We start from the raw sequence: 9,714 nt of genomic DNA, 5'->3' as shown, positions 1-9,714 counted from the left end.
AAAGCTTGATATATATTCTTGATCAGGATAAAATTCTAAGACGATCTAGCCATGTCCGTCTGTCCGTCCGTCTGTCCGTCTGTTGTAATCACTCTAGCGTCCGCAATAATTGAGATAGATTGCTGAAATTTTGCACCCGAGGGTCTTTTTTCCATAGGCAGGTCAAGTTCGAAGATGGGCTATATCGGTCCACTTTTTGGTATAGCCCCCATATAACAGTTCCTCCGGATTTGAGGTATTTTGACGTTCTTCGCCACATTTGCAGACCGAATTAGCTATAATTTGGCACTAAGGGTTCCAAGTGATCAACAAACTTATATTCCAAAGGATATGGGCATAGGTACATGTTTCGGTATAGTCCCCATATAACGGTACCTCCCGATTTTCGGTATTTTGAGAATTTTAGCCACAATTTTTATCCGAACTATCTGCAATTTGACATTTGAGGTTCTCAGTGACCATGAAACATCTCCACCAAGCATCGTCAATATAGGTCCATGTTTTGGTATAGCCCCCATATAACGGTACCTCCCGATTTTCGGTATTTTAAGGATTTTTGCTACAATTTGTAACCGAACTATCTGCAATTTGACATTTGAGGTTCTCAGTGGTCATGAAACATCGTCAACATAGGTCCATGTTTTGGTATAGCCCCCATATAACGGTACCACCCGATTTTCGGTATTTTAGCATTTTAGTTAGAATTTTTAACCGAACTAGCTGTAATTTGCCATTTGAGGTTCTCAGTGGTCATGAAACATCCCCACCAAACATCGTCAACATAGGTCCATGTTTTGGTATAGCCCCCATATAACGGTACCTCCCAATTTTCGGTATTTTAAGAATTTTAGCTACAGTTTTTAACCGAAATAGCTGTAATTTGACATTTGAAGTCCTCAGTGATCATAAAACATCTCCAACGAAACATCGTCAACATAGGTCCATGTTTTGGTATAGCCCCCATATAACGGTATCTCCCGATTTTCGGTATTTTGAGAATTTTAGCTGCAATTTTTAACCGAACTAGATGTAATGATCGGTATTTTGAGAATTTTAGCTACAATTTTGTCTATTCAAAAATAATCGTCAATATTCATAGGTCCATGTTTTGGTATATCCCCCCATATAACTGTACCTCCCGATTTTCGGGAATTTTCAGTGGTCACGAAATTTCATCATTAAAATTCGTCAACATGGGTCCATTTTTGAGGACCTACACTGTTTTGATGAAATTACCCTCAATTTGACTCTTGAAGTTCCCTGCAGCTATAAAACTTTTCCGCCAAAAAATTTAAAGATAGGTTGACTCTTTGATATAGCCCCGTAGGTGGTACCTTTCACCTAGCTGAACACATTTTTTTAGATTAGATTAGATAACACTGTGCACCAAAATGGAGGTGAAAGTCTGGGGCACGGAAAATTCCTCTTGGGGAAGAAAGGCCGCCGTGAGTCGAACTTCCGTGTTATGGTGTGATGAAATTTTTGTTAGAGACCCTGTGGGCCATCAGGAATTAGCGTTATATCTTTGTTCACTGTTGCTTAAGTGCTCTACAAAAACAACAAACAAAGATATAATGCTAATTCATGATGGCTTACAGGGTCTCTTGCAAAAATTTCACCATAACGAGGAAGTTCGACTCACGGCGCATCTGTCCTTCGGGGTTTTTAATATATACACACCAAGGGCTTTCATCTCCAACAGAAATTATCTCTGCCCCAACATTTGTGTTCACAGTGTAATTTAAGCAATAGTGGGAGGCAGTAGGAGTCTATCCATTGTCGAAAAGTTGTTCCACCTAAAATTGTAAAAGGACCTTAATTATTCCATTTTAATTAAGACTATTTTATGGTGGAGGGTATAAAAAGTTCGACCCGGCCGAACTTAACGACTTTTTACTTGTTTTTTTATAAAACCACTTTCTAGAGAAATAAACGTTGCAGATGACCAAAAGTCTTTCCATATGTGACCACTTTCTCGAGAAAGAAACGCTGCAGAGTATGACCACTTTCTAAAGAAAGAAACGTTGCAGAGGACCAATAGTCTTTCCATAGATGACATCATCTAATGCAGATCTTCTTATTGTGAATGAAATGTTTCCCTAATAAAAACAAGATGTCTGCCTTCAGAAAATTAAAATTCTTCCAAGGACAATAGATGATCAAAGGTTCTTCATATGAACAATCGAATGAGCTTCCTATTGAAGACCAGCAGATGTTCCAGTTTACTTATAGGAGAACAAAAAATATTTTTCATGAATATCAGAAGGACTTTCAGCAGCAGATAGAAGGCCTTCCCTTAGATTATCAGAATTTATGTCCTGAGAATGTCTATCAGAATGTATTCCATAGTCCTTCAGACTTTTTTCCTATTTAAAAAGGGTTGGTCTTCCTATGAAAGACCCAACGTTTTTCTTACCAAAATACAATACTATAGATGATTTGTCGGTTTTCCTGTAGCCAGACCAGTCGATTTCACTTGAAAACACCTGTTCGTCTTTTTATAAGTCTTCTTATAGAAAACTAGTGGTGTTTCCTACGGACAAAATTTGATAGCAACTGTTACGAAAAAATATTTCGCTCATACGGAAAATAGTTACTATTTTCTCATAGTTTTTTCCACAATTCTGGAGATTTCCAAATAACCCTCGATTTTATGCATTATTTCATAAAACGTTTCCATCTCCAATTTGTAAAGTGTCATAAGCTTCCTATCGCTTAGATATGTACATATGCACAGGGAGCTGACACTGGAGGTTAACAGGCAGGTCGGCGAGCATAAGGGGAACAAATGGTTAAATCATCTGAAGAGTTGAAACATTGGAGCCGGTATAGGTGAATGGTGGGCAACGGTTAAGTCACTCTCGAACCCTGGAAGATGGTAAGATAGGACCTCTGTCACGTTTGCAGACGTTACGTTGACTGACCCGAAGAGGTGTGCAAGTTATTTCAGTCGACAGTTTTTCGAGCACCCCGAGAGTGACAGGGCGAAGAGAAGAGTATTACGTCGCATTAGATCTCTTCCTGCCGAGGATGAACCACCACGGTTTACAATGGATGATGTTGCCAATGCCATCAGCAACGCTAAATCATCCAAAGCGTTGGGCCCTGATGGAATCTCCATGGTAATGCTGAAGCAGCTGGATGAGCCGGAAGTGGAGTATCTCACTAAAGTTCTCAACTTGTCGCTAGCCACACTCATTGTTCACGAAGTCTGAAAAATGGGCAGGGTGGTCCCGTTACGGAAGCAAGGCAAGGATGGCAGCAAAAGTGAATCGTACAGGCCGATTTCGCTTTTGTCGCCCGTAGCAAAGACCCTTGAGGCCTTGGTCCTCCCCAGTATCAGAGATAGCTATGAAGTTGTCCTGATGATCGGCATGGATTCCGTAAGCAGCATAGCACGACAACAGCGCTGCACGCTATCTCCACATACTCGTATGTATATTTGTCAAGGACTCAAGCAGAGACCGCCGTGTGATAGAACAGTGAAGGTGGCGCTTAACTTATCAAAAGGCACACCACGCTGTTTGGAGACATTGAGCAGACAACCCTCCGGCAAAGCTTGAAACGTTGAATAGTCAATTATATGTGTGGACGTCAGTCGTACGTGGAATTCAGGAACAAGAAGTCCAAACCCCGTATAGTGAAACAGGGAGTTTCCAATGGTGGTGTGATTTCTCCGGAACTGTTTAACCTCTACCTCTCCTGTATTCCGCCCGCTCCAGACGGCATCGAGATCGTGGCGTCAGGTACCTTCCCTGAAGTCATATGTGAGAGACTGAACACCTATTTAACCGATCTTATCACCTTTTTTCACTCGAGGAATATGCAGATTTCCGCCACAAAATCTACAGCCACTCTGTTCACCATATGGACAGCGCAGTTTGGTCGAGAGTTGCATATCATGGTCGACGGTAGCAGAATTCCGACCACAAACTGCCCCAAAATTTTAGGGGTCACATTCGACACTACACTCAGGTCGTGCGCTATCTGCGACAAACTGAAAAGCAGGGACAAGGTCCTCAAGTCCCTAGCCGGCAGCACTTGGGGTGCAGATAAAGAAACCTTGTTGACCACATATAACGTGATAGGCCGGTCTGTGGTAAGCTCCAGTTGCTCCAGTTTGGTCCCCTAGATACGAATTGGAAAAAGATTCAAACCTGTCAGAATTCCGCCCTGAGCACAGCAACAAGGTGCCTCCACGCTCTAGTGGGATAGGTCCAACGATACAGAAGAGAACCCCTAGATCAACATCATATCAAGCAGGTTTAAATAGCATTCACACGGATGCAGTTGCTAAGGCCATAAGGAAATATAGTGTGAATAAAGTTTTCGGAGTACATCCCCCATCTATCGCAGCTGAGGAGGCTCAGCTGCCACGAAAAACCAGAGTAGTTTAGGCTCAACTACTTATTGGGCCCAGAGCCAGATTGAACAGAAGAACGAACACACAAACATAATAATAAACACTGTTGCAACAACAACAACAACATCACTTAGATCGGATCCTCCATATGTCGCACAATTTTCTTTGTTTATGTGTACAGAATTTATCTCTGCTTAGCTTTCTATTTGCAATGAAATATTCCAACGCCATTTTTTAAAATGTGATTTTCAATATTTTTTCAACTAAGAACATTTTTTTATGTCGTTAGACTTAACGACTGCCTTTTTTCGTCGGTATCTGACCGATGATTTTCGATAATTACCGACAAATTCGGTAAAATTATGTCTATCGATATTTGTAGTTATTTCTATCGGTAGAGAGTTACTGGAGGACTACCTATAGAAGACGGGAACATCTACGGGAAGTCTTTTTTCTATAGAAGAGTAATTGGTCTTCCAAAGAAGGCAGAATACCTGAAGTTCTTTATATATACGTCAGTAGCTCTCTATAGAAAAGCAATATGTTTTCTATAGAATACTAGTTCTGCAGGAAATCTGTTGGTCTTCGTATGGAAAATTTGATGACTTTACAATGGAAAACCAGACGTTTTTCAGTAGATGACCTAAAGGTATTTTTGTAGATATTCTTTTTATGGAAGACCTGAAGTTTTTCCACTAGAAGAACAGGCGGACTTTTTATAGAAGACCAGTTGGCCTTCCAATGAAAACAATGGAACAGTTTTTTACTGAAGAAAATTAGACGTGTTTCCAGTAATATTCTATAAAAGACCAGACTTTCCGGTAGGGGACCAGAAGAATTTCCCATAGAATATTAGATAGTTTTTTGAAAGAATGCCAGTTGGTCTATCTCTGAAAAACCAGATGTTTCTCTTGTTGAATAAAAGAAGAGTTTCTTATGAAAGACCAGTCGATTTCCCTAAAGACGACAGGTTGGTCTTCCTATAAAAAACAAGAAGAGTTTTCTTTAGATGATCACCAGGTCCTCTTATAGACCACTAAATATTCTCATTGAAGACTAGTTGGTCGTGCTATAGAGGACCACACATTTTTCCAATACAAAACCAAAGGGACTTTTTTTTTAAATACTAGAAGAACTTCCCATAAAAGCCCAGTGTATCTTTCTATAGAAGACATATGGAAGACAAGAATATTTTCTTATAGAGGACTAGAGGGACTTCCCATACTTTTTTGGATATTTTGGCATATAAAAGCCAAACCATTGAGATTTTCGATCAAACACTAGGACAAAAATTTTAGCCAAGGCAATAATTAATAGCTCTCTAGTACATCTCAAACGAATTGAAACGCTCCTTCGGGCAGTTTTGGCCTGGATAAAAATTTGAAGTCAAAATCGGGAGGCATTTCAACGTAGACATATGGTCTAGTGGATTGCCCAATAAGGTGTTTTTCCTTCCATACAAATCGATCCGACCCGACCTACTATACAAATAATGGACAATTTTCCTTGCTGTAACTGCCCCTCTATCGGTGAGTGGTAAATGGTTTGCATCTGCCCCACCTCTCTCTCTCTCAAAGTTACCACAAGGAATATTACTTAATGCAAGTTTGACCAAATTATGGAGTATCTTCTGGATCTTCCCACAAATCTTCGTATTATGAATAGTATTGAACCACAGGGTATGTGCCTTTAGGATCTTCCACCACAGCGTGGTAAGTGAGACTCAACTGGCAGCAAATTTATCTCTCCGGATAGACATATAATTGTAGACCATGACTTTTAGATCATTATTGACTTCAGCTGGGTTTATTATAGAAGGCCAGAAAAAAATCTATGTACATAAAGGGTGTTTTTTTAAGCCCGATAGAACTTGAAATTGTAAAAAAAAACACAAAAAATTAAATTGTAATCAAAATTTTTTTTTATTCGAAAGATCAATACGTGACATTAACATTTGAAAATGATTTCGGGCATATGGGCACCGCGGCTGTTCTTGACGAAGTGCATTGTGGACGTCCAATTTTTGGCCACTTTTTCGAGCACTGCTGGCCGTATGTCACGAATAACACGAACAATGCTGGCCTCCAAGGCATCAATTGTTGCTGGTTTATCAGCATAAACCAGTGACTTCACGTAGCTCCACAGGAAATAATCGAGAGGTGTCAAATAGCACGACCTTGGAGGCCAATTGACAGGTCCACTTCTCGAAATCAACTTATCGCCAAATTTTGATTTCAATAAGTCGATGGTTGCGTTCGCCGTATGGCACGTAGCGCCATCCTGTTGAAACCACATCTCCTCCGGATCAATGTCATCCATATTTTCAAACAAAAAATCATTGATCATGGTGCGGTAACGATCTCCATTGACCGTAACGCGAACTCCGGCCTCATTTTTGAAGAAATAAGGTCCGATGATGCCACCAGCGTGAAAACCGCACCATACGGTGCATTTTTCTGGATGTAATGGAGTCTGTAGGGTCTCTTGTGGATTGGTCTCACTCCATATGCGGCAATTTTGCTTATTAACAAACCCGTTAAGCCAAAAATGCGCCTCATCGCTGAAAACAATTTTGCGATAAAACAACGGGTCATTTGCCAACTGCTCTAGAGCCCAATCGGCGAAAGAACGACGCATATAATGGTCTCGTGGCTTCAATTCCTGCACCAGCTGGATCTTATACGGGTGTATGCCGAGATCTTTGCGCAAAATTTTCCATGTAGTGGACGGACAGAGCCCCAATTCCTGCGACCGACGACGAATCGATAAATTTGGATTTTCTTCCACACTTTCGTTTACAGCGGCGATATTGTCTTCAGTACGCACATTCCTTCGACGTGCTGGTGTTATTGCATCATCTAGAGAGCATGTGGTACGAAATCTATCCACAGTTCGACGAATGGCTTGTTCAGATGGACGATTATGTACGCCATACAAATGACGAAGTCGTCTATAAGTTGCGCGAATCGACGACTGATTTTCAAAGTAAATTTGGATAATTTCGTAGCGTTGTTCAAGCGTGAGTCTATTCATGATGACTTGTCAGAGTTTACTGAAACAAATAAAAAAAAGTTTCATCAAAATTTAATTTTTTGTGTTACTTTTTACAATTTAAAGTTCTATCTAGCTTAAAAAAACACTCTTTAGGAAAGGTCTTCTTATGAGATATCGCATGAGCTTCACACTTCCAAAGAAGACCAGTTATGCTATGGAACACCAGCAGTCCTTCCTATAGAAGATCTTCAAAATAAATATGTGGTTGCATGGGCCTACAAGAGCTTCATTTTAAATGTTTAAGACCAATATTTTTCTTTATAGAAGACCATGAACGTCTCCTTATGAAATGTCTAAAACAGATTTCATCCATAGATATTTGAGGTCTAAACCCAATAATTTGGATGAGACACATTTTTGATCGTATGAAAGACGCGTTACCCTAAATGCTGAGAGTACAAAAATGTATATATGTATAATACTTGTTGAATACTTTTCAAGCTTTCTAAACACTCAATAAATGTTAAACACTTCTGAAGGCAATTTGATATCCTTTCCACAACAACAACAATATTGTATGTGAGGGCGTTTAAAAAAACCTTTGTTAATTTTTTTTAACAACAAATATTATTTTTCATTGATATTCCTTGTTTTAATTGAGAGTCCGTTGTAATGTAATTTTGTATATTTTTTTTCTTTGTTCAAACAACAACAGAGTTATCAACAACAGCAATCCTGTTCCATTAAAGGTCCTTCTATGTGCAATATTTAATTTTTGTCTGTGATATTGGCAATTGTTCATTATTTTCGAAACAGTACTAAAAACATTGATACAGGCATATACAATTACCGAACATTGTGTAAAGCATATTGATGTCATATTGTGCGAGAGTACTCGTATTCGTATGTGTGTGTACATGGGTCATAAATGTTGGATTTTTGTTGGGTCAATACTCGTATTAACAAGTAAGAAAGTATCAGTCAGCTGAGCCGACAGAGATATACCCTCAGCCACGTACCCGAAGAAAAAAAGTTAACACAATACTTCTATAGGTTTTTTAGCTATTGGGAAAATTTTCCAGGATGGAAAGGGCCGCAAAAAACTACATGTTGCAACAAAATTCAGAATGATCCAAGACGAGTGCATTTTTTCCAAACTTTGGGTAGGGTGTACCCATAGGAGTGATCCGATGTAGTACATATTCGGACCTAATACAAATCTGTAGGAAATATTTTTTTTTCTTTATTAGTCTATGGATATTTTCCTTACAGACTATATAATTAAATATGTTGTACTTAATTTTCTGAATTTAAATATATTACAATTTTACTTTTTAATTTACAAAGTTTGAGCTAAATCGATTTCTCTCTTAAAGGGTTATTTTACACATTAGCCAGTTTAGGTGGTGCCGGTAGGATTTTCTGGACCTTTTTGGGTCATTATCTCAGGAAGTATGGACTTTCCCGCGAAAAAAAAATTACAACGTCGTAACAGGGGCCGCAAGTGCAACCTGCTGCATCACAAATTAATAAGATCAGAGAGGAGTTGTTAAACTATACTTTTTCCAAATTTTGTGTGGGAGGTACTCAAATGAGTGGACCGATATAGTCCATATTAGAACTCGATATATGCCTGAATGTAATATTACCAATAGCAAAGTTTGGCTCAATTCGGTTATTCCCTCCTAGAGTTATCATGCCCACAATCTTGGCGAAAAATTTTGAACCTTTGTGGGGGAGGTACCGGAAGGAGTGGACCGATATGGTCTACCTTCGAATTTAAAATAAGTTTGGACAAAATATTGAAAGACCCAAAATTTTAACCAAATATGTTGATCCGTTCGAGAGTTATCGTGCACTCCAACTACGACATATGGTATTATATGGGTTGTTTGCAGTTTTCGTGCTGATTTCTGAGGATATATGGACTTGCTCCTGAAAAAAATTATATCGTCGTAATGGGGGTAGTGAATACAAGTGGCTGCAACAAAAATCAAAGCGATTCGAGAGCAGGCCTTAAACTGCACTTAAGCAAAATTTTGTGTGGGAGGTACCCGAAAGAGTGAACCAATAGGGTCCATATTGGAACCTCATCTATGTCTGGTAGAAATGTCACGATGTGCACAGTATGGACTAATTCGGTTACTCCCTTCAAGAGTTATCGTGCCGACAATTTTTCCGAACATTTTTGAACTTTTGTGGGGGAGGTACCTGAAGGAGTGGACCGATATGGCCCATCTTCGAACTTAAATCAAATCTGGACAAAATACTTCGATACCCAAAATTTGAACCGAATCGATTGATCCGTTCGAGAGTTATCGTGCGCACCAGCCAGACAGACAGACAGACGGACAGAC

This window comes from Musca autumnalis, unplaced genomic scaffold, assembly GCF_047663935.1.
Source record: "Musca autumnalis isolate F117 unplaced genomic scaffold, ASM4766393v1 scaffold_153, whole genome shotgun sequence".
Classification (NCBI taxonomy): domain Eukaryota; kingdom Metazoa; phylum Arthropoda; class Insecta; order Diptera; family Muscidae; genus Musca; species Musca autumnalis.
The sequence above is the reverse complement of the archived record's forward strand: the minus strand, read 5'-3'. Positions refer to the sequence as shown.